This window comes from Tiliqua scincoides, chromosome 4 (assembly GCF_035046505.1).
Source record: "Tiliqua scincoides isolate rTilSci1 chromosome 4, rTilSci1.hap2, whole genome shotgun sequence".
NCBI classification, from domain to species: domain Eukaryota; kingdom Metazoa; phylum Chordata; class Lepidosauria; order Squamata; family Scincidae; genus Tiliqua; species Tiliqua scincoides.
Window position 1 is genome coordinate 49,782,913 of NC_089824.1, and position 27,195 is coordinate 49,810,107.

The 27,195-nt window shown below is 41.8% G+C and overlaps 1 protein-coding gene and 1 pseudogene across 1 annotated transcript in view; both read right to left on the reverse strand.

The window, feature by feature from the left end:
- Nucleotides 1-27,195, reverse strand: part of ASXL3 (ASXL transcriptional regulator 3) — a 131,975-nt gene that overhangs the window by 62,485 nt on the left and 42,295 nt on the right. The window lies entirely within an intron of this gene.
- On the reverse strand, nucleotides 19,566-19,685 carry LOC136650596 (5S ribosomal RNA; annotated as a pseudogene).

The following is a 27,195-nucleotide window of genomic DNA, read 5'->3' on the forward strand; positions in this document are numbered from 1 at the left end:
TGCTTTATAAAGCAGCACCTTAAAAGAATTATGTCAATTCCTACTTCATCTAATACAATAGTTATCATAGTAGAATGCCAATGCAGTTAATGTAGCATTCATAAAAGATGAAACATTAAAATGCCTTGTCATTGTTCAGCAATTACAAAACAGAACTTAGAATAGCATGTGACTTTCTCTAACTATTTTCTCAATGGAGCATCAGACATGTAACTACATGTAGCCTTTAGCAAACCAACAGAAGGGAAAGAGAGGGGACCCGGGAAACTATAGGATGCTCAGCCTAACATCTATAGCGGGTAAGATGGTGGAATGCCTCATCAAAGACAGAATCTTAAAACACATAGACGAACAGGCCTTGCTGAGGGAGAAGCAGCATGGCTTCTGTAAGGGTAAGTCTTGCCTCACAAATCTTTTAGAATTCTTTGAAAAGGTCAACAGGCATGTGGATGCGGGAGAACCCGTGGACATTATATATCTGGACTTTCAGAAGGCATTCGACACGGTCCCTCACCAAAGGCTACTGAAAAATCTCCACAGTCAGGGAATTAGAGGACAGGTCCTCTCCTGGATTGAGAACTGGTTGAAGACCAGGAAACAGAGAGTCTCTTCAGCCTAGAAAAGAGGTGTCTGAAGGGGGACATGATTGAGACATACAAAATTATGCATGGGAAGGATAAAGTGGATAGAGAGATGCTCTTTACACTCTCACATAACACCAGAACCAGGGGACATCCACTAAAATTGAGTGTTGGGAGGGTTAGGACAGACAACAGAAAATATTTCTTTACTCAGCATGTGGTCGGTCTGTGGAACTCCTTGCCACAGGATGTGGTGACGGCATCTGGCCTGGACGCTGTTAAAAGGAGATTGGACAGGTTTCTGGAGGAAAAATCCATTATGGGTTACAAGCCATGATGTGTATATGCAACCTCCTGATTTTAGAAATGGGCTATGTCAGAATGCCAATGCAAGGGAGGGCACCAGGATGCAGGTCTCTTGTTATCTGGTGTGCTCCCTGAGGCATTTGGTGGGCCGCTGTGAGATACAGGAAGCTGGACTAGATGGGCCTAAGGCCTGATCCAGTGGGGCTGTTCTTATGTTCTTATGATCTTTTCTCTAATTATATTTTTTTCAATTGGAGTTAGTAATGAAATCAGGTTCTTGAGAAAACTAATGAAACACTGCCATGGTGCAAGGAAAGCTGAATAAAACATAGAATTTCAACTGCCATAATAAAACATTAAAGAGTGAATTTTTGCTTCATTACTTTGGCTTCTTTCAGAACTCTATCCAGAAGCACTATACACACAGCCTGAAGAAAACAGCCTGAAGAAAACACAGGTCATGGTTCAGGATGTGGACTCACCTCCCTGCATTACAATCTCTGCACATGAACTGGAGGTTGTCCATGACTTTGTGTACCTTGGCTCAACGATCTCCGACACTCTTTCTCTCAATACCGAGCTAAACAAACGCATCGGTAAAGCAGCTACCATGTTTTCCAGACTCACAAAGAGAGTCTGGTCCAACAAGAAGCTGACGGAACATACCAAGATCTAGGTCTACAGAGCTTGCGTCCTGAGTACACTTCTGTACTGCAGCGAGTCATGGACTCTTCACTCATAACAGGAGAGGAAACTGAATGCTTTCCACATGCGCTGCCTCCGACGTATTCTCGGCATCACCTGGCAGGACAAAGTTCCAAACAACACAGTCCTGGAACGTGCTGGAATCCCTAGCATGTATGCACTACTGAAACAGAGACGCCTGCGTTGGCTCGGTCATGTCGTGAGAATGGATGATGGCCGGATCCCAAAGGATCTCCTCTATGGAGAACTCGTGCAAGGAAAGCGCCCTACAGGTAGACCACAGCTGCGATACAAGGACATCTGCAAGAGGGATCTGAAGGCCTTAGGAGTGGACCTCAACAAGTGGGAAACCCTGGCCTCTGAGCGGCCCGCTTGGAGGCAGGCTGTGCAACATGGCCTTTCCCAGTTTGAAGAGACACTTGGCCAACAGTCTGAGGCTAAGAGGCAAAGAAGGAAGGCCCATAGCCAGGGAGACAGGCCAGGGACAGACTGCACTTGCTCCCAGTGTGGAAGGGATTGTCACTCCCGAATCGGCCTTTTCAGCCACACTAGACGCTGTTCCAGAACCACCTTTCAGAGCGCGATACCATAGTCTTTCGAGACTGAAGGTTGCCAACTAACTAACTATACACACAGATAGTCATGACCCATAAGACTGCATATGTACACACTGTCTCCCTCCTCTTCGCTTCATCAGTGCTATCTCCAGGTCAAATAGGTCTGTAATAAGTTTAAAAAGCAGTTTGATAAGTCAGGAGCTGCAAGTAAAGTCTGTTGAAGCAAAAACTGGAGAAAAAACCTGGGATGTGTTACCAGACCCCTCTTTAGATTGTGGTGGACATTCAGAGCAGGAGATATATGTAATAGTGGTTAGTGGACATAAGATGCAAACATGTCCCATGATTCTCTTTATTCTCTTGTATCAAACAACAGAAACCAGTATGAGCAGAAAAAATATTTAAATGTAAGAAGGAAAAACATGTGCAATACAGATAGGCCCCTGAATCCGCGGATTCAGTTCAGGGACCCCCATGCCCTCCCATAGCCCCTAACATTGTAAAGAAGCTTACTGGGGTAAAGTTTTCTTGTTTAAACTGGTTGCTATAAGCATTTAATCATGTAGTGCCACATAGGAGCTGCCGATAGCCTGAGTGCTTGATGAAACTAGCTCAAATGCTAAACAATAATTTAACCACTATTCAGGTTATCGGCAGTCTGCTCTGCGGCACTATAAACTTAAATGCTTACAGCGACTCTTTTAAATGAAAAAACTTTGCCTCCGTAAGCTTCTTAACTATGTTAACAGGTGCACGGGGGCTTCTATTTTTATATAGTTTCCTATATCCGCGGTTTCCATATCTGTGGCAGGTAAGAGGGCTCTCTGGAATTGATCCTCTGCAAATATGGTGGACATGCCTGTATTCAACGTCTTCTGATAACTTAAAAACAGATGTGCCCTCTCCATAAGGGACAGAGGCAGCAAAATAATTATTAGAAGAGAAATATGTTACATAGACATAGAGAAGAAATTGGCAGGAAGGATTTAACCATGATTATGTATATTGGTTTCACAGATTGTGCTTTTGCCAATCTAAAAAGTAAAAGCTATGGAAATAAAAATCCAAAACACCCACCGCCACCATGCTGTAGTATAGCAAACACTACTTGAAAGTCTGTCGTGGCAAACCAAGGGCTTGTGTCCAAGGTGTGTTTGGGTTTGTGTGCTTATCAGATGTGTCCAAGGTTCTTGATTTGGGTTTGTTACTATGAATCAGCAGCCTTATGACAAAATACCAGGATATGTCAGATTCTGAATATCTGTTATTAATGCCTACCTGGACAATAATACTGTACCGTAGTGAGCAAAGATCCTATTCATCCAGAAGTGACAGTACATACTTCAGCCTTAAAACAATCCTGTCCAGTATGCCATTTTCTGGGTTTGCCAAAACCCCAAAAAAAGGGTTTGGAAGATTAGGATCATGTCTCCATCCTGTGGAGGAGGGGTGGCCAAACTGCGGCTTGTGAGCCACATGTAGTTTTTTCATATATAATGTGTGGCTTGCGGAATTATGTCGGTTGAGTTTCTTTTCACATCACAATTAATATAAAAGGTAAATTTAAAAAACAGTAAGCTTTATAATTATTTACAGAATATAAATGGAGAGTCCACTGGATTAAAACCTAAATTTAATGTTCATGAAGAGTAACTATATTTAAGAATTTAAATGGTCCTTAAAATACTGCAGCTCTCAAACACCTGAAGTTTATTATATATGGCTTTTATGTTAAGCAAGTTTGGCCACCCTGTCATAGAAGGATAAAGGACAAGGTGGGTGGGGGGGGGGGGGCTTTACTAAGCTGCAGAGACCAAGCTGCATCCATTGATCACACATAATAATAATAATAACAGTATCTTCAACCTGCAATTTATAGCACCATTTTATCAATCCACCTAATTCTGGACAGTGCAGAATTAGCCAGTTGCTAGTGAGCCTAACTAGGAATTTTTGATTCCCATTCATAACTAGACCACAGAATAGAGCTTTATATTCATGGCTACGCTGCACTGTTGCATTGAATTGGCTTCATTTGGCCTAAGGCAGTGGTATTCAAACTGGGTTTTCAGGCCCTAGCTCTGCCCCCTCACCAGTCCCTGCAGCAGCCATCCTGGGGTGCAGGGAGCACTGCGCGAGTGTCTGCAGGGCTCCCCAGCTCAACTGAAGTGAAAGTGGAGCAATCACGTTCCACTTCCAGTTTCGTGGAAGCGGAATGCGATTGCTCAAACTCACTTTTGAAACGTCGGGGAGCCCTGCATATGCTAGCGCAGGGCTCCCCGCACCCCAAGGAGGCTGCTGCAGGGACTGGTGAGTGCATCCCAGTCCCTGCAGCCCCATGAGTGACACTATCCTGGGGATCAAGTCGCTGCCTCCCCCCCTGCCCCCACAAGAACTTACAGCGGTGCAAACTCTCTCTGAGAGTTTGAAAACCCTGCCCTAAGCCATTTCCCTATCCCCATTCCATATAAATTATGGATGCAGAAATATTGCCTGACTTGTCCCAAAATGGTTTGGGGTTGTGCACACATTCAAGAAGTTTGTTTTGGGATGGGGGAAAAGTAGCAGAAGCATCTGTGTTTGGGTGCACCGGGCCACTTTCACTGTTACCACCTTCCCTTCTTCCTGCCCCAGTGCACTCAGTAGCTTGAACATGTATGTGGCAGGGAAGGCATTGGTGGCAATGCAGTTCTGGGATAAGTGAAGGCTGCAACACAGCATCTTTTCTATACCCTGGCTGTATTGGAATTACAGGTTCCAGTAGCTCCTGATGTTCTATCCACTTTTCTTAGATGGGGACAGCTCCTCCAGGATGGATTCACTCAGCATCTCCACTTCATTAAGTGTCTTTTTTTGACCCAAGGTCAGTTACTTGGTGGCCTGGGATAGTGGGAAGTGGCAGTAAAGGCACTTGCAAAATCAAGGTGAACATATGTCTGGTTGATTAGCTGTTCACACGTGATCCTGCTCACAAAACACTGACCCAGGGAGCTCAATAATCTGATAGCAATGTGATTTTGGGGGGCATGTGAAAGAACACTTGGACTGAAGTAGTAAAACAAAGATAGAAATATTATTCAGGTCAATGGAGTGTGTATACATGTACACAAAAGACCAAATCTGTTTCAGAGTTGGCATAAAATGGAGAATAATACAGATTAAGTAATTTGAGTATGGTTTCCATCATACCAAGTTTTACTGCTATGTGAACCAGTAAGAAAATCAAGTAATTCTAGATGCTTTTAGAGTCCTTCACAGCTTAGAATCAAAGTAATTGAAGGGCTACTTTTCCAATCTATTCCTACCTCATACTTGACTGTACTGTAAAGATCTTTTAAGGACCCCTTCTTGCAGGTTCTGCCTCCTTCTGAACTATGGTTGGTAGTGATCTTCAAGAGGGCATTCTTTGCAATAATGCCTGCTCCACAGAATTTCCTGTATTGTATGATGTGACAGGTGCCCTCATTGGTAACCTTCAACTTTCAGCATCAGCTAAAGACTTGCTTATTCCACAAGGCTTTTGCTAGCTTATTACAACTGCTGCTTGAAAATTTGATTTTTATTTTTCTCCTGAAGGTTATTTTAACTCTGAAGATTTGGGGAGGGGGAGTCGTTGTTTATTATTACTATTTTTATTGGTTTTCTTTGATACATTTTGCATGTAAGAATAACATGCATGTAAGAATAACACACAAGACATATAGTAAAGCAACCTCCAATTACTAATGTGTTATGTGCCTGGAAGAAATGACTACATGTACACAATGATATTCACAAAGTGACATTTTTACCTTTACCAGGATTGATTTCACTACCCTCCAATTCATTCTGAAGCTTAATCTTAAATGACCGACATACTACCATTCATATTTCACAGCCTGACCTTTGTAAGCCTAACATTTTAAGTCTACACCACTGACTTTCTATAAATGCTATATATGTAGTGTTATAACTAATTTGTGTTGAAAGTATTTAAACCTTTATCTATTACATGCAAAGGATTTATTTACATACTAGATTTTCTTTGTGGCAGAAAAGTACTGTGTGTGCTTCACAATATTTTCAAATCCATGATTCAAACACACCCAGCCAAAGCCAAACCAGCATTTAAAATGGTATCCACATTCCACTCACCCCTTTTTTCTGAGACAGAGTGCACAAGCACAAAATAATATGTCTCATCATCACTACCTTCTCATCCACACCCACTACTTTTCAAAACCAGCTGGAAGGACTCAACCTCTCCCCCCCCCACTTTGCAGAAGTGGCAAAGAAAACAAGCATGCAGCAATCAAGATCCCTCTCTGCCATGCTCTTTCAAAGTGACAATACCATCCTCCCTGCAATCTTCAGCAGCAGCACTGGAGAATGTAGTGGTAGGCTGCTCTGACACTCATTCTCATCTCACTTGTTCTTCTTGCTTGTTGTCTCTGAAGAGGATGGAGGAGCAACAATGGAACCAGTTGGGCAGGTAGCAGGAACAGGGCAAAATGGCAGGCTGGCATGGGTGCAAGGTACCCCCTACTAGTTCACCATCTCCCCAAGCCCTTTACTCAAAGTAGCTGCTTCATTCCGCCTCATGGATGGGGCTGGCCCTTCCCACAGCATCAAGCAGCGTGGAACATCTCTTAGAATTTCCAACAGAACTGTCAAGGGTAAGCTGTCTTCACAAAAAACAAACAAACAAAAAACCAAAGAAAAAAGCATCAATGGAACTATGAATTAATACAAACTTACTTTCTATAATGAAGAACAGTTGCCAGTAACCCCACCAGATGCAAAACATGGAAAAAACAAAAACAAAACTAGTTAGGCAATATTTCAGAATATCCTTCTAGTTTTAAATATGTCATTGACTAGTTCCTTACAATTAAATATGTCTCAAAAACTCTCTTAATTTTGAACTAGTTTCATTTTAAATGGTCTCAGTGACTTGTTTGCACTGACAAATTCATTTCAAGTTTCCCTTCATACTTCCTCCATGTCAAACCCTCCAATATCTTGTGCTTTTGAGCACCCTCTGCTGGACTCTGCAGCAGGAGTTGATTAAGCAAAATGAACAAAGCAAAGCTAAGAACCATGCTACCAGAATTAAATTATACTTCTTTGGAAAATCAGTACAGATACAATGTACTTTTATGAGTTACACAATAAAAAAATAAGTGAAATGAAATTCACAAGACAACTAAGTTCAAAGAAGCTGCAGTACTTTAATTATAGCAGTCTTCTTTAGTCAAATGGATGCTTAGTAGTGAACCCAACATCTTGCTTTAAAATTATCAACAGATTACAGTCATCTACTTAAGTGCAGACATAGCTTCAATGAAATTACATGTCTCCTGTACAGCACAAATATGTTACTTGGCTCTCTGCACAGGTTATCACTTGCAAACTTAATGGTTTGTGGTGTATTGAACTACTGGATATTACCTATTTCACAAATTCTAATGAGAGCACCAACTTACTTTTGATATTCAAAATATGGCTTTCAATACAAAAAAGTTATGTGAAATCTATCACAATTAAAATATTTTTATAATCCTACAGTTTTCTAAGTATGTTGGTTTTTTATCAGAACCAGGATCCAGAGAAAGACCATGCCATTGTGGGAGAAAAATCATCCATAAATAGTAATGCATGCACTGTCTTTTGTTTCCCTGAATTCAGTTTCAACACATTTTTATCTTGTTCTGAGTTACTACAATTATTCAGTAAGTGTTATCAAACAAGCACCTGACAAGCTGATGGTTTGGAAAATTCCTACTTAGGCATGATTTCAATTTATATCACCCTCCTGCAACACTAAACCTTGCAAAAGAAATGTTTTTTTCAATATGCATGGCTTCCTTATTATGCCACAACAATGGATTCACACATACTGCACCTCAAGTTCAAAACATGATTTGGAGGACCAAAAATGAATCACAACCTCATTCTCTTTGCTTCCAGCTCAGTCTCACTTTCAGTTTCCTGTTTAGCACTGCTAACCATAGTAAACCACTTAAAGGACTTTGGGTGTGTGTGTGAAAATACATAAATATTTTTATTAATAATAAGCAGGACAATACATAATAATATCAATAAATAAAACTGTAGTTTGCATTTGGCCTCCAAACTGGAAGCAGTGTTAGAAGTGAATTTAAAATCCTGGCAGACTGATATTTGCACAATACATCTACCAGTCTTTGGCACCTTCTCCAAAAAGAGCAGTATAAAAGTAAAAAGAAGATTCAGCCAGCCCTTTGCTAGAATAAGGGAAAGGAAGAGTTCTGAAAATGAGTACAGCAGCAGTCAAAATGCTCTCATGCATAGTTTCCAGCAAAATAAAATAAAATCCCTGAAGAATGCATTACATTGGTCATCTGAAAATGAAATAACTTTTTACAAATCTGTACAGCTGAAAAGATCTCAAAGACCATAGAATCTAACTCCCTTGGCCATAAAGATAGCTACAGCACACAGCATTTTATTTTTCCAGCTTCTGCAGAAATTCTTTCAAGCATTTTTTCCTGCCTTTTTAATTCCAACAAAGAAAAAAAAAATCACATTTTCAAAACAGTGATTAAAAACGATTTCCTTTATTGCCATTTTGAATGTTCAAGTTTTAATTGCTTGACTGATTTTAGAGTAGGAGCTTTACAACACTAAAAATTACTACACTGTACTCCCACTACTGCAGAGGCAGGCGTGTAAACTCACATTATAAGTTTTTATTTATTTATTTATTTTAAGATGATTGCTCATCATCTGTGGCAAACAAGTAAAAGATTTTGTCTGGTACATTTATTTATTTAATAGATTTTTATCCTGCCTTTCCCACATGTTTATGGATAAGGCAGCGCTACATAACATGCACCAATGGAGTACATTGTAGAGGAGAACATTTTAACATTAACTTAGGTAATTGTGGATCAAACTGCAAAATTTTTATCCAATTGCAAATATCCCCACATTTTCTCTTGACTCTTCCTTCTCTTAGAAGACATTAGGTTGAGGACAGTCTTTCCAGCACAGCACGGACCAGATCTCCAAAGAAATTTAATACTGTACATACTACAGCAAAAAACAAACAAAAAAACAAACAAACAGACTTTTCACCAAAATCAGAGTCAGAGTCCAGCTGCTGCTTCCTGCACCCAACTCATGCCTTCTGCCTCACCTGAGTTTTTGCCAGAGTTCTACAAAAACCTTTCGCCTTGGTCTTCAGGTTCCAAATGGTCCCCTGGTGTAGCTTCTGCTATTCCCTGCCCCTCTACCTGCAGATGGTATGGGCAGGGCACTACTGTTTCCGTCGCTCTCTCCTATCCTCTCAGCTCTAGCTCCTCTTCTAATGATGGAGAAAGTACCTTTGAGAAATATATCTGAGAAAGGGATGGATACGCATGTAGCAAAAGACAAAGCACTGATACACTGAATCTACCTGTAATGAAGTAAATCCACTGACACAGCTGAGTCCATATTAGTATGTTGTATTGTATGCAAGGTATCAAGCATTATTCTAAGGCAAGAAGTTATGCCAAGATAAATCTCCTAAACCTTTTGGCATTCTGAATGCTAATCTTTCCTACATGTGCATTGCCTGCTGAAACACTGTTTTGGCTTAGGAAGATGCATTACTATTTCAAAACCAAATATTTTCAAAGCCAAAACGCAGGATACAAAACAAAGCTGATTTTTTTCAGCTCTTGCTACACTGCAAACTCAGCTGAGCAGCCCATGAGAACACAGCTGTTCATTTCAGCCTTAGGTTTACAAATTTAATTGCCAGCTCTTTCTCTCTTTAAGAAATATAAAGCACTTCTTTTGTCTGGAGTATTCAGAGTGTGAATGTGGAAATGTGTGAATGTGGCTGGGCCTCTATTTTTCCATTTTAAAGAGTCAATCATATAAACATTTTGGGGTTTTCAATATTATCACGAAGCTGTTAATTTATTAAGCTGTCAATATTATTTCATGAAGCTGTTTTACAGGTTGGTTTATTTAATTTTTTGGTGGTTTTCTTCTTGTTTTGTTCTTTTTGCCACAGTCTCTGTTTACAAAGGCATGGAATCCACAATGTTTTACTGACACACCTTATATTTCTATATCAAGCCAAGCCCATGCTACTGAATTCTTCAATGAATTGTGAGTTCTTCCATTATTTCATAAATAAAACAACATGAATAACAACATGAATCCAGGTCTGGTGCCAGATTTGGGGGGGGGGGGGCGGGGGGAGCCGCAGGGTAAAGTTCTATGGTTGACCCATTGATGGCTCACTTGATTCCTGCCCCCTATGGCGATTGTGTGTGCACATACTGCTTCAATGATGACTGTCTGGAAAAAAGGCAAAAGGGGGAACAGAGGATTGCTCTTGCAGTGAAGGAAAAGCATCTAGTACCAGTCCCCTTTAACTTTTCTCAGACTAGTCGGCACCACTGAGGAACAGATGTCCAGCATGTGCATGCTGAACAAGGTGCTGCTGCTGCTGCTACCTGGCATCACTCAGTAAGCCTCTCCATTGGACCATGTTATGCCAGATAACATTGGGCAGTAGCAGATGTTCGCAGCAGCAACAGCATTTTAAGTTTTCTATGTCCCTTGCTACTGCTGTCCACTACCATTTGGTCAGCTAAGACCCAATGAGGAGTCTTACCAGGGGGCAGTGGGCAGCAGCAATGGATGCTCTAGGACACACTTGTTTCATACAGGGGCCAAATAGCATTCAGGATGCCTGATGAAGGCTGGAAGTGATGTAATTAAGCAGGAAGTGATGTCATTAAGCAAGTCATGACCAGAAACAAGTACTTTTTTCTCACTTAGAAACTCATTAGCTGCAAATGACAGATTAGCTGAAAATCAGCAAATCATGGTCATATTTTCCAGTATGGGAGAGCCAAATCATCTCACAAGTGGCCCTTTTGTCAGTAACACCTCTGCACAGTTCAGCAGCTGAGAGCAGTTGACAGTGATGCTGGGAGAGCCTGAGGGCCAGATAAAGAGCTTTCAGGAGCACATTCAGCCCACAGGCCTTATGTTTGGTGCCCCTCCTGCTCTAGGGACTTCAGGAATTGGCTGGGTGAGCCCTTCAATGGGCATGGACCCATGAGCCTGTTCCCAACCCCAGTGTCATCTCTGCATGAAGATGCAGGAGAGTCAAGAATTGCAAGAATTAAACCCTAAACCAGCCATTTTCAACCTTTTTCAGCTCATGGCACACTGACAAGGCACTAAAATTGTCAAGGTACACTACCAGTTTTTTTACTTACATTAAATTACTACATTATAATTAATTTTTAATTAATATAATTAATACAATTAAATCATTACATGACAAAGGACACAATCCTAGCCAGGTCTACTCAGAAGTAAGTGCTATTTTGTTCAATGGTGCTTACTCTCAGGAAAGTGTGGTTCGGATTGCAGCCAAAGACTTACAAGAAATTTGGAGAGTATGAGGTTTGGAGTAAGTAAAAAACTGGTAGTGTGCCATGAGCTGAAAAAGGTTGAAAGTGGTTGGACTAGATGAACTTTTCCATGATTTTGGTGATCTTCAGGGTTGTATGCGAAATGACCTGAAATTTAAGTCAGAGCACACAGCTGAGAGCATTTTGGTGATCTTCAGGGTTGTATGTCAAATGGGTTGAAAGTAAGTACTGAGAATATGTCACAAATATTTTGTTCCAGATGTTGTTTTATTTTTATTCTTTCTGCTTGACAGCAATGGTAGCAGGGGAGGAGAATTGTAAGACACTTCTGGAATATTTTCTCTTGTCATTTACAGTTTGAGTTCCTAGGTAAGAACAGTGATGTTACTTCCTGCTTGATGACATCACTTCTGGTTCTAGCATCATAGCGATGTCACTTCCTGTTTGATGATGTCACTTCTGGCCATGAAATCACTTCCAGGTTAATGACATCACTTCCGGTGGGTCCCAGACAAATTGTCATTCTCGGAAGTGGGTCCCGGGCTGAAAAGGGTGAGAACCACTGATTTAAACCATATATTTCTATACAACATTTAGTGGATTACTGTTTTTAAGGCATATGGAATCAAACAGCCGGCCTCCAGTCAGCCTGTGAGTAGGGATGCGGAAAAGTACTAGGAGGAGAATTTCATTGTGAAGTCAGTTTTCCTTCTAGCAATTGATTGGCTTGTGCCTGTTGGGCTGACCTCATTTGCCAAATATATTATTTCAGTCTGAAAATTGAATAAAATGTTTAATAGGTATGACAAATGGAACAGTGCTTTAAAGTCAATTTTATGTGTGGGATAGTAATTTCTACACAGCATCTCAAAATTAGTGTAAGAACAGATACTCTGATACACTCTTTGTTTCAGATAATATCCTGGGTAAAATTAAGAAACATGGTTCCCAGCAACTTGCTGCACCGCTTTCACATTCCAGAATAAGCAAAGAGATACTAAAGCAATTTGATTTCACAGCAAGAATGAACACCAGCTGTAAAAATCCAGGGAGTCATATGAATATCCCCACTAGCAAGCTTTTAATGAAACAAAAAAGTTGCATTTAAAGCATCTCATTTGCACTGAAAGTTGCAACTGCATATAATCCATATCAAATTCCTTTTTACTGAGGATATCTGCATCTATTTCACTGTTAATTCTACAGAGAAAGGTTTTGAAAACTGAATCCCAACAAGGATAATAAAAATAAGATTCTAAATGTTGTTCCTTTAGTATTAATTCTTCCCCAAATTTCAGGATTTTATATAGAAGTATCTCAAGTCGGTCACCCTATAAATCTGTTTTTGTATTATCTACAGTTTTAAAAAGCACATATTACTAAAAGTTCCTTTTAATTAATGGTTACTGTATTAAACTTTATGAGTGCTTCCCATTTGTCAGGAACCAAATACAAGCTTTACTCAGCATGTGGTTGGTCTGTGGAACTCCTTGCCACAGGATGTGGTGCTGGCATCTGGCCTGGATGCCTTTAAAAGGGGATTGGACAAATTTCTGGAGGAAAAATCCATTACGGGTTACAAGACATGATGTGTATGTGCAACCTCCTGATTTTAGAAATGGGCTATGTCAGATGCAAGGGAGGTCACCATGATGCAGGTCTCTTGTTATCTGATGTGCTCCCTGGGGCATTTGGTGGGCCACTGTGAGATACAGGAAGCTGGACTAGATGGGCCTATGGCCTGATCCAGCAGGGCTGTTCTTATGTTCTTAAATTCTCCATTCTGAATCTTACTGTAAATTTGGTTGTGGTAATGATCAGTAGACCTTAGGAACATGGGAGGATGAGAGGAGGCAACATACTGTGTTTCCCCGAAAATAAGACAATGTCTTATATATATTTTTTTTTTTGGCTCAAAAAACACACACACTAGGTCTTATTTTCAGGGTAATTTTTTTCAGAAGTCAGTCCCTTTATAGTTAATGGGACTTACTCCCTGGAAAGTGTGGAGAGCCTCAGAGCCTCACTTGCAGCTTCCCTCTTCAGCTCCTCCTCAGCTTCCTCTGCCCAAGGTAGCACAGCACACACTTTCTAGGTGGCACGCATAGGAGTGCAGCCCAAGAACCCCTTCCGCCCCGCGTCCTGATCACAACTAGGTCTTATATTTCAGCAATTCTCAAAAAACACACTAGGTCTTATTTTGGGGGTAGGTCTTATTTTCAGGAAACAGGGTAGGACACCCTTCTTGGGTTCAAAGTCTTTGGACACTGCTGGACTCATCACAGCCTGCTTTTCACCAGCTCCACTTGATGAGATGGCTCCATCCCCTAACTTTCATATTCATATCTTCAAACATAAGCATGCCTTCACAAATTATTTCAAGTGCTCTATGTGAAGCAGTTTTTGAAATGTGTTTGGAGCAGTTGCTGGTTGCAATCGTAATGACTCATCTCAGCTCCTTAAAAACCCTATGTCCAGTGAGCATCCTCTTGACTTTACTACCCAACTGTCCCAACACATCAAACAGCTGTTCTCATAAGGTCTACCTATTGCTGCTGTAAAGCTTGCCTCTTGTGAAATACATCGCTGCTTAAAAACAACAGAGTCTTGTAGCATCTTAAAGACTAAGAGCCCAATCCTATTGCTGGCGAGAGTCCACGCAGCACTGGGTGTGGTAAAAGTGCCATAAAGCACTTTTCAACATTATGTGAGTAAGCTTCTGGCAGGAATGTCTATGCCATTCCAAAGGCGCTGCAGTCCGACAGCCACGGGGAAGTTAAGTGCTGTGCCAGGCGGCAGAGGGAGGATGCAATAAAGGCAGGGAGTGTTTGGGTTCTGGGGGAGGGTGAGAAGGGGAGGTTCAGTTTTGTTCTCTCTCACCTCATCACTTTGCAGCAGCACTCAGGTGCACACTAATCATTTTTCTCCCTTTCAGCTGGGATATATGCAGCCCCTACATTTGCTGCTATCACTGCTCCAAAGCCTTATAGCTATTGTCTCTCACAGCTTCTCCCTGCCTGCCTGAGCATGGTGAGCAAAACCAGGAGATTAATGCTAGTGGACTGTGAGGCAACGGTTCTGAAGTAGATTGATAGTGCAAGCCTGAAGTGAGGCAGCAAGTAGCTATGTCTTCTATAACAAAAAACCATTACACCTCATGCTTTTAGCCTCCTGGGCACATCTGAATATACAACACAAGGTCAAACAAAGATGATGCAGGCAGTGGCACCTCATTTCTTTACTCAGCATGCAGTTAGTCTGTGGAACTCCTTGCCACAGGATGTGATGGCATCTGGCCTGGATGCCTTTAAAAGGGGATTGGACAAATTTCTGGAGGAAAGGTCCATCATGGGTTACAAGTCATGATGTGTATGTGCAACCTCCTGATTTTAGAAGTGGGTTACTTCAGAATGCAAAATGCAAGGAATAGCACTAGGATGCAGGTCTCTTGTTGTCTTGTCTCTTGCCTGAGGCATTTGGTGGGCCACTGTGAGATACAGGAAGCTAGGTGGGCCTATGACTTGATCCAGCAGGGACTCTTATGTTTCCTGCTGCACCCCCCCCCCCCCATGGATACATGAGCTGGTCATGTCAATTGCTGATGCCTAGGCTGAGAAAGGTAAATCTCCTACACATACTAAACTCAAACAGGTACACATACTGATTCAGACAATGACTAGGTATTAGCTGTGTAGAAAGATAATATGAAGACTCAGTAGTATTTTAAAATAAAGCAGGTGATTTCTGGCATGGAAATGAAGTACTGACTTAGTCAAATGTGCAAGAAAGCTCACTTAATGCTAGGCTGAGCATATGCAAGGGATTTAGTTTACAAAGGACTAGATACATGCTGGATATGAGTTTCAAAGAAGGAGCCCTGGGTCAGATCTGGTAATCTGAGATGAACCTATATTCATCCCAGATAACTTTAATATAGTAAGCCATTATTTTCAAGCCTGATCTAGAGAGTGACACGTTTCCACATTCCTCATCTTGCAACTGGCAATCTGTCATGAGTTGTGATCGGGAAAGGGTCCCAATTCTTTTATGCTGATGACTGGTCTATATGAGAGGTTAGTTAATTATTATGTTTCCAGTGAATAAAACAGGATTACAGCCCAAATCTTACTGAGCACAATGAGCTTACTTTTGAGTAAAGTTAAAACACCATTTTCAAAACAGCTCTACTAATCATAAATATTAGCAAGGCGTTCAGTAAGATAATGCAATTGAAGCAATTCTGAGGAGTTTTACTTCACTGGAATGTCAAGAAACATGTAAAATGAAGAACCTGAGGTCAGAAATAAATCAAGGATTGAGTCCAATAGATTTAGCAGATGTAAGAGAACAGGTGATAGGATGAAAGTCTCTGCTCTTTTGTCTGAACTCAATCTTCATTGCACTCTGTTTTAGATGCGACTTCCTCATCACAATTTCTTTAAATTACTCAGGTTTCTCACATACCATCATCATTCATCCACACGGCATACTATACACACATTACCAGTTTTTCATTGGAACAACAGACCTTGAACCTCGATTCTTATAACTGCTAATGTGTGGCTGATGCTAAAAAAATTAAACAGTCTGATAGCACCATGAGGAAATGTGTGAAGTGGCTTTCCACAAGGTAAGAACACTGCTAGGGCACTTGAATTACAAAATGTCATGTATGTTGTTCAGAGGCATTGAACTAGCTGCTTCTCCTTAGCCTCCATTCTTGACCCACAGGCATGACTCACCTCTTCATTCATAAGATTATATAACTAATACGTTTGGAATTAGCCTGGTTCCAGTTTACTAAACAAAATGGAAGGGAAACAGAAACAGCAGTTGAGAGTTTTGGCTACTGTCCCAAATTTGATACTTGGCAATCTCTTGGCTGTTTCCAGTTCTCAGAAATTTTTGTTAGAAACTTTTCAATAATGAAAGAGCAACAATAAATTTCCAATCAAATACAGAAACTCATATAGGTACCAAGAAGAATTTGAAAGGCTTTGCAGTATCTGCAAAATGTATTCAGCTACAGCTCTCTTTACATCCCAACCCTACTCCCCCCATATCAACCAAGTAGATGACCAATAGATACTGTCAAAATAGTAAAGTACATATTCATAGGCATACCTTTTGTAATTATCACAGTAAAAATATACTCAACACATGAGAATTAAACTAAAAGCACATTTAGACTGCAATTCTATCCCCAGTTCCCTTGGCTTGTCTCTTTGAATTTAATGGGCTTTACTTCTGAGCTGTGTCTCTGTGTGAAGGTATGAACAATTTCCCATTCCTAGCTCTGGGTTTGGAGCTGGTAAGACGGGTGTTCGGAATAATTGTGTGGGTAAAGTCTATTGGTAGAGGTGTGCTTTTTGGTTTTATATTTTCACAGATTTTGCTTTTGACAAAATGAGCAGTGCAGAAAGTGGTGTTCTGTTTTTTATTTCTATTTTAATGTTATTTTTATTTATTTATTATTATTATTTTATTTCTTCCCCTGGGGGCTGGGGGATAAGAATAGGCCCTCAGATTGGATGTACTTGTCATAAGAGGCAACTAAACAGCCACCGGGTAGATGGGACTCGTTAGCCTGGGAAGGCAGCTCATCTGAGAGAAGGAAAACTCTGATCCCAAACCTCCACTGCCTTGTGGCTACATCCAGTTATTGAAAAGGCTTCAGGAGTCAACCTCGAGGCAAAATCCAGAGCCAGAGTCCCTGAGGCAGTTCATGGCTGAACACAGTCACGTTCTGGCAACTCCTGTGACGCAGCTGGAACCAACTGTATTGGCTTCTGCCTTTCCATTGGACCATTTCAGCGACGTGGAGAGGGGGGATTTGCTGCATGGGTAACAGCCTATCCTCCATACCTACTTTACCCAGGCTTTGCGCACTGGAGAGGAAACTCTGTTCCAGAACCACCATTCAGAGCGCGATACCATAGTCTTCCGAGACTGAAGGATGCCAACAACAACAACTTCTGAGCAGACATGCTAGGACTGCACTGCTAGAGTATTTTATTATTATTATTCCATGGGTATGAAGGCACATAATAGAGCAACTTTGCTGAAACTAAGCAAGTCTCAGTCTAATTGTTGCCTAGATGTGAGACTGCTGACAGACCACACATATGCTGCCTTGAATTTACAGAAAAAAAGCTAGGATATATTAATAATAATAGTAGTCCTACACCTATCTTAAGCAAGAGAACAAAGCAAAGTAAAATTGACAGAGATTCTGTCTGCGGTCTCTCCCTTGTGCAATATTTAGTAGGCCTTTCGAACTCACCAGAGTTACAGAGATACTGGGTTGCTGACCAGTCTTTCTAAAGTACTCTTTTAAAAAAAAATTGTCCAATGAAAGGGAATTCAGCAAACAGTCCATCTTTTAAAATAGCACATTATATGAATAGTAACAATTTGCACAACAGAGGATAACGCAATTTAAGTATTCAAATAAACTCTATTTGAATATATCATACGATAGGATTACTACAAATATTCTTAACCCAACAGCAAGAGGGGTTGCTTAAAGGGCACAGACTTGAAAAAGTATAAGAAAAGTACAAAGCAGAAATAGATGATGGGACTCCAATTCATAGATCTCTCATGGATTATCCATGAACCATGATTATCTACCAAAAATGCTCAAATATATACATAGATCTATTATTATCCCCCAATAAAAATCATACTTGCACAGCAAAACATTTCAACAAGTAAAATGACACAGCTTTCTACTTTTCAGAACAACTCTTTTCCAAATGTGGAAGTATATGTTTATTTCAGATCTCTAAAACAGAGCTTCAAGTTGCCTTTGTCACATCACAGAAATACAGGGACGTGTGCTGCTTGACAGGTATGTCCGCTGATCCCCGTTGTTAAATGAATCCATCATTAAGTGAATACACTGCCTACAGGGGGAGTGGGGAGTAGAGCAGCCACTTTTCTAGTGCTTTTCTGGAGCTATCTGCAGATCTCTTTGCTTCCTGCTGTCATCCCGAGCCTTTAATTTTTGATATCCTCCTGAAGCAGAACAGTTGATTATCAACTGATCATCACTGAATCAGAACCACTGAACTTGTTGTAACCCAGCTACTTGCCTGCTGAACATCCTTCTCCTTTTATCTCCTTTTACCTCTTGCTGATGTTCAGCAAGAAGTCACATGGGGTTTTACACACCTCACTTCCGCAGATCTTGGATATCAAAGAAGGAGGAGGCTGAGCAGGCAAATGCCTCCATCACAATGAGTTTAGTGGTTCTGCTGCAGCTTTGAGGAGATCAGAGATCAAAGGCTCAAGAAATCGGTTAGTTTGCTCCAGGCAAAGATTCAGAGGAGAGACTGATCACTGTTCTATATGGTCATTGTTTGCAACATTCCTAAGCGACATTCACCTGTATCATGAAATGGCAGCTGTGCAAGACCTGTGGGGAACTGAAGTGCCCAGGGATTGTCTTTTGCAAGGTATCCGGTGGAAATTCTGAGCCTCTCATTGCTTATAGTGCAATTCTGTGTGTTTTAAAATACTTGTGGTAAAAAAAAAATACTGCTGCAACTGTTAATAGAGTCTCTTCACACAACTGGTTTGTCACATGGAGCTGCCACTGTGTAGCTGCATTTATAAGTGACTGCCATGCTGCAGTGCACATGAAATCACCACACATTGGGCACCTTGAATTAAAGGAATTAAGACCAAAAAATATCATCTATAGCTGGGAAGAGCACAAACACAAAACATGACTTACTGACCAGTCTAAAAAATCCTCTACCTATCATAGTATAAACAGTGACTTCTTCACATGTGAATATAATCTTGATGTATAGTCACAAATTACTTTCACTTTATAAGCAAAGATCCATAAATGGGCAAGCCATAGTTGCCACAGTAAGCATCTCATGCATCCCCTCCAGTACACATTTGGATTCTTTTCCATTTCTCCAATTTCATGCCACACTTGGAAGTCTTGGAAAGTAAATAGTTGGCAACCTTCAGTCTCGAAAGGCTATGGTGTAAGCCTACAGCACCCGGTATTCCCAGGTGGTCTCCCATCCAAGTACTAACCAGGCCTGACCCTGCTTAGCTTCCAAGATCAGACAAGATTGGGCATGTGCAGGGTAACAGTAGCTGTTTGGAAAGTAAAACAGTCACACACTACCGTATTTTTCGCTCCATAAGACGCACTTTTTTCCCCCCAAAAAGTGGGGGGAAAAGTGCGTGCGTCTTATGGAGTGAATACTGCAAAAAAAACAAACAAAACTCCGCCCCTGGCCCCGCCCCCTGCCCGCTCTGCTCGGCTCCGCTTCCCAGGAAAGCGTGGATGGGGTGGCAGTCTTGCTGAGCAAGCCCGCATGTCTACTCAGAAGTAAGTCTCAGCGTCACTGGGGCTCACGCCCAGGAAAGCGTGGGTGGGGTGGCAGTCTCGCTGCCCAATCCTGTGCATGCCTACTCTGCCCAATCCTGTGCATGCCTACTCCTGTGCATGCCCCCTGACCCATTAAAGTCAGGGGGGCTTACTCCCAGGAAAGCCTCTCTCCGCCCCCCAAGCCTGGAGCATCACATCCTCTCTCCCCCCAAGCCTGGAGCATCACAGCTTCTCTCTTTCCCCCCCCCCAAGCCTGGAGCATCACAGACTCTTGCTCTCCCCCCAAGCCTGGAGCATCACAGCTTTTCTCTTCCGCCCCCCAAGCCTAGAGCATCACAGACTCTTCCCTCCCCCCAAGCCTGGAGCATCACAACTTCTCTGCAACACAAACACTTTCCCCCTCTCTCACACACACAGGCTGCCCCCTTCACTTATTATTATTATTAACAGTATTTATATACCACTTTTCAACTAAAAGTTCACAAAGCGGTTTACAGAGAAAAATCAAATAACTAATGGCTCCTTGTCCCAAAAGGGCTCACAATCTAAAAAGATGCACACTTACACACACAGATGCTCTGCCCCCCCCCCACTCACACAGCAGGGGAGGGGCACTTTCACTCACCTCATCCAGCATCTGAATGTAAGCCCCCCCCCCCCATCACAAAGAAAAAACTGTCTCCTTGGTCAGAATGCCAGTGTTTGCTTATTGCACAAGCCCCAGGTAAGGCTCGGTTCTCACCATAAATCCAGAGGTTTGTTGTGTCTTGAGAATTCAAGTTGTGGTTGGACTTTTCACTTGTTCATTTGTATTGGAATCACAGAAGAACTGGCAAGGAGGTAGATGTGGTTTCAGCAGTGGCCCCTTTAAGGGTAAGGCCTGGGCATCCAGCAGACTGTACTGCACAGCTGCAGCCACTGGAAGGCAATAGGGCCCTCAGGGATATAAGGAGTACCAGAGGCAGAAAGGGTTTGTGGGTTTTGAAGGAGTGCAGGTTGGAGGTAGGAGAGGAGACTGACTGGGTTTATTGAATTTGGAATCTGACTGGACTTGGATACCCTGATGGATTTGACTGAGCTACCTGGAACCTGACCTTGGACTGTAATTTGGCTTATTGGCTCTGGACTCTGTTTTGGTAACTCTGATTGGTGGGACTGATTTACCTGGCACCTGTGGACTGGAACTGGACTCACTTTTGCTTGCTGTACTGGTGAGTTGCACAAGGGGGACTGATCAGCCTTAAGCGGGCATGAGGCCCAGTGGTTTGGAATTTAGCAGAACATCATTGTAGCAGAAAGATAATGTGATCCCCTATTTGAGTGCACCTGCTTTTGTGAGCTTCATAAATTCTGACTCTAGTGATGATGAGTTCTTGGGGTTTCCAGAAAACTAGAGTACTCAAACCTTTAAGTCTCTCCATTTGTTAATGACAGTGATAATGGTTCTTAATGCCACTGTTGACTGCTGTTCACTTTACATGGTTCAAATGTTGTTCTGTTTATTAAATATTTTATTACACTATTTGGTTCAGAATATTTTTTTCTTGTTTTCTTCCTCTAAAAACAAGGTGCGTCTTATGGTCAGGTGCGTCTTATGGAGCAAAAAATATGGTAACTCTGCTTCCCCCGACCCTCGAATAATTGACTAGAGAGATTATCTCATTTCAGAATTGTTTCTGTGCTTTGGAGAGATTCTGAGTGCTTGCAAAGCAGAGCTAGAAATCAGACTGTGTCCAAAGCAGAAGGCAATTCGAATCCCTTTGAAGTGCAATGTGAAGGACAAGAGCTTGTGCATCCCCCACACCCAATTCCTGGTGACTTGGGAGAGGTAATAGGGTTGATGGCAGTCATACACAATGGATGAATATCAAATATAGCCAAAATTTGCTAAGACTTGTTTAGAAGCCTTCATGGAAAAGTTAAGGATTTTTTTCAGAATACCTGTACTAATAAGCTAAATGATCTTCATAAATAGAACTATGTTCAAGCGGGTGAACCAAATCCAGCAGACAAGCTCCATTCTTCAGTTACCATGTCACAATTGTCTCTACCTACAGAAGCATAGGCACAGAAATAGTCACATTTCTACATTTTCCAACAACATTTTCCTGCTTGCTAACCAGCAGCATCACTGGAGGTGCTATCACGCAGTGTAGAGCTCAGCAACCTATAAGTTTGGCAGTGACGTGGTGATGTCATCACGTCACTTCCGGGTTACCAAGTCTCTGTGTGCAAGACTATGTTGGCTCTGGCCACAGTGAGCACCACTGGTTATTCTGCCGGGCTGACACAGCAGGGTTGAGAGTGATGCTGGGACCCCTTTTGCCTGGTACTTGGGGCAAACATGGTCATTGGATATGCGGTTCCAGCATTAGCCGGAAGGTCGCTAAGGGGTACACACCTGTATTGGCATGAAAGGGGACTCCGGTGAAATCGACTCGCAACCCACCTAGTGGATCCAGACCCACAGTTTGAGAAACACTGAACTATACTGAAAAGAAACAGTATATTCATAAACTTTGACTATGCTAAAATTAGTTGCGACTGAGCCCTATTTAAAACAATAAATTTCAGAACATGGGGTTTAATCCCATACAGTTTCATGAGATTTACAGCCCACTCCTATTGGTGGGCAGCGCTGGCAGCCTGGCTACAGCAGATGCAAATATGCCATGTAAGACATGCTGTAGTGGCTGGGAGGGGAAAGGTGCTGGTGGGGAGACTAGCACCAGTCGGAGAGGGGCCTCTGTGCCGGTTGGACACCCACCAGCAGTATATTCCCCACCAAGCAGCGGGGAGGGGTTATGTAGGGGAAGGGCAATAGGAACATGGGGAAGGGGCGTTCCTGTGTGGGAAAAGGTGGCCCAGGGACAGTTCAGGTCTGAGAGGGGGCAGCAGCCTTGGCTGCCACCATTCTATTCCCCCACCTGCACCTGAAAGCCCTGCATGGGCTGTTCAAATCTGTGCCAGAGATTTCATTAGAGCAGATCTGAGCAGACTCATACAGCTTAAGAACACAAGAACAGCCCCACTGGATCAGGCCATAGGCCAATCTAGTCCAGCTTCCTGTATCTCACAGTGGCCCACCAAATGCCCCAGGGAGCACACCAGATAACAAGAGACCTCATCCTGGTGCCCTCCTTTGCACTGGCATTCTGACATAGCCCATTTCTAAAATCAGAAGGTTGCACATACACATCATGGCTTGAACCCCGTAATGGATTTTTCCTCCAGAAACTTGTCCAATCCCCTTTTAAAGGCATCTAGGCCAGATGCCATCACCACATCCTGTGGCAAGGAGTTCCACAGACCAACCACACGCTGAGTAAAGAAATATTTTCTCTTGTCTGTTCTAACTCTCCCAACACTCAATTTTAGAGGATGTACCCTGGTTCTAGTGTTATGTGAGAGTGTAAAGAGCATCTCTCTATGCACTCTGTCCATCCCCTGCATAATTTTGTATGTCTCAATCATGTCCCCCCTCAGGCGTCTCTTTTCTAGGCTGAAGAGGCCCAAACGCCGTAGCCTTTCCTCATAAGGAAGGTGCCCCAGCCCAGTAATCATCTTAGTCGCTCTCTTTTGCACCTATTCCATTTCCACTATGTCTTTTTTGAGATGCGGTGACCAGAACTGGACACAATATTCCTGGTGTGGCCTTACCATAGATTTGTACAATGGCATTATAATATTAGCTGTTTTGTTCTCAATACCTTTTCTAATGATCCCAAGCATAGAATTGGCCTTCTTTACTGCCGCCACACACTGGGTCGACACTTTCATTGACCTGTCCACCACCACCCCAAGATCACTCTCCTGATCTGTCACAGACAGCTCAGAACCCATCAGCCTATATGTGAAGTTTTGATTTTTTTGCCCCAATGTGCATGACCTTACACTTACTTACATTGAAACGCATCTGCCATTTTGCTGCCCATTCTGCCAGTTTGGAGAGATCTTTCTGGAGCTCCGCACAATCACTTATGGTCTTCACCACTAGGAAAAGTTTGGTGTCATCTGCAAACTTAGCCACCTCACTGCTCACCCCTGTCTCCAGGTCATTTATGAAAAGGTTGAGAAGTACAGGTCGCAGGACAGATCCTTGGGGCACACCGCTTTTCACCTCTCTCCATTGTGAAAATTGCCCATTGACACCCACTCTCTGTTTCCTGGTCTTCAACCGGTTCTCAGTGCAGCAGAGATCATGTTCATGTAACATATTGATTTTTATTACCAAGATGCTCTTAGGCTTGCGGTCATATATTTTTTTTCTCCCTACTACACTTCAGTTTCAAAATGTGAAAAAACTATCAGCTAAGGACCTGGATATTTTAGCAATAGAAGCGATAAATATGTGGACCTGTAAAGCCTGACATGTTTTTAACTACAATTTGATTCTGACTAGTGTCATTTGACTTCTAACATCTAAATTCAATCAAATCAAACTGATAATACAGATACAGATCTGTTTGCCTAATGAAAATGATTGGTATTCATGAAAAGTAACATATGAAAACTTCTACAAACCTACATACAGATTATCTGTGGCTCATGGAGAGAGGCACGAAAAAACAAAAACCCCAGCATTAAGAGTTAAAGACCATCAAATCAATACAAGACAGAAGCTCTTCAGTGATCTATGGCATGCTGGGGATCACCTTTACAATCTATTCAACAAGCAACAACAAAACCTGCCAGTGTGTGTCAGTTAAGTATTTATGCACTTCTCTACTGAGGCTACTACTCTCTTAATCCTAGTGTGGGATTAAAAAAATGAAAGTGGCAAGACAATGCAGAAGGAGGTCTGCACCAGAAAACAGCTGCCACAAACAAAAATTTGGGTTTGGGGCACTGCCAAGCAAGCATTTTAAATACATGTTAGCAAGCTTTTTTCCTATAAATAGAATTTGAAATAGAAGGATATATAATACTAATGTATCCCTTACTTTAGACTGGGTTTTTTCAAATGCTGTGACAGCTGCTGCCTGAGGTATGGCTTGTTGGAACATAGTAGGGACTTCTCAGTGGTGGTTCCTTACTTTCCTTACTCTTGGAACACCCTCTGTCATGTAAAATTCAGTATTTCAAAGTAGTATAGAGACACTCATTTCAGCCAAACTTCCCAGATTACTCCTGATAGCTTTTCCCCGTCCCTCCATGCTCACCTTTCTGAGGTGATGCTGCCGATTTGATCTCCCACATTTGTGTTTTTCTTATTGCTTTTATTATATTTTTAAGTGTTTTTATTGTTAAGCCACCTTGAGTTTACAAAGAAAGTTGGAGTAGAAATATTTGAAAAAAATCAAATAGAATAAAATATGTGCCACATACTAACTGCATGCCTTACTCCTGAGCTCAGTTTCTCCTCCTCATAATCAACCTAGACAGATGGAATTTGGGGGGACAGGGGGCATGTCAGCTCTTCCCAGTGCATAAACCATTACTCCCTCAACTTATAGTGCAGTGGTTCCCAAACTGTTCACCGCGCAAACTCACAAAAGCACTGCCGGATGTCCCCAGTGGCCCCTCCAAGGCCCCTCCTACTGGCTCACTTGGACACCACCATTTTGGATCGCATGAGAGCTTGAGAGATTTGGATGCTGCCATCTTGGATTGCATGAGATTTTTCACAATCCAAGATCAGAAACTGAACTCAAGACCTTCTGCACGCAAAGCAAGCATTCCTCACTAAGCCAGGGTCTTGTTTCCAAACCAATTCTTTTGATCCTGATTTCTTCATCCACTTTTGTGCCCTTGTCCTCGTGCACTGGAGTCTGCTCACTTTGACATCACTTGTTACCTACTCTGGATGGACCGCCAGAGAGTGGCAGACACAAAAAGTGGGGGCTCATCGGTTTACCTCCAGTGTTGCTACTCCACATGAATGTTTCAAGTCACTTCATGGGCAGACAGGCCTGCCAGCGATTGATGTCTGCAAAACCAGACCTAGGCTCTGCTCTGCATCTTTTTCATGCTTCAATCTTCTACCACAGATGTGGGCCCTATTATTATTATTATTATTATTAAGAATATTTATACTGATACTGCACCTATTCCCAGCTAAAACTATAGGCAGCACTTAATCTATGACAACTGGGGGAAATCTCATACACTGGAACTCTGTGCACATCAGATTCCACCTAGAAGATATTTGCCAGGCGACTATTTGTCCCTTCTTAGAACATCTGCTTTCTATTCTAAGAAGCAAGGCTTTAAATTGATTAGCTCAGTGCAACAACCATATACTCTTTCCTCCCATTGTCTATTGTGTCTGTGCATGTCCTACTTTCTTGAAGTCCATTTGCTTCAATAAATGTATCCATTTCACCTATTTTGTGTCTCAGTGTAGTTTCACTTAAAAACAAATATCTTTATACTAGCTTGCCTTCAGAATCATATAGTAACACCATCTATTCTTGGAACTTGTTATTGCTAAAGTTTACAGATGCATCTGTACAGTAAGTCTGAATCACAATACAAACTGAACAACAATACAATTCATGCAGGAGTAAACTGTTTTTTCCCTGTTCTAGCTTGACTTTGAGAGCTTATGCATTTCCACCACATTGATTTTATCTTTCATTTTGTACAGTGCTGAATGGATCATTTATGCTAGCTAATGCTTTCCCTATAATTTTTATTTTTAAACACAGTTAACAGCTTCTCCCCCCCTACTTTAGCTTGCCATGTTCCCTCTACACAGTATGTTCTATATAATGCAATAGGAATAATATGGTGAAGACCATATTGGCATCATCATCATCAAAAAGCCCTGCTTTTGTAACAGAAAAATTAGAGCAATGATGGAAGCCAGAGTTCAGTGATCTTATGTTGCAAAAGAAAAAAAGAAACAGTAATATTTCTTAATGTGGTGCAGAGTACATAACAACTGAAATGATTGCTGCATGGCACTTCATTTTGTTGTCTGCATATTTATGTAACTGGGCGCATTCTCTTGTTTCTTTCTTCATTGTCCCAGACTCACATCAGAGATCGATACTGACTGTGCTGCTAAGATTTCAGGAGCAAAGCTCTCTCTCTCTCTCTCTCTCTCCACTTCAACATAAAGCCATTGCAATTGCTTGCAGTGCTCAGTCTCCCCCAGACACTCACTTATTATAGTTTATTACACACACTATCTAATGTACAAGTAAATTGCATAGTTATGTACTGTGAATGACTCGACACTCCATTTTTTCTCTCTTAGAAAATGGTACTGTATAACAAATAAATGCAATACAATCTCTTTCTCTGCTAGTTTCTTCAGAATTAAAGGGGTGGGG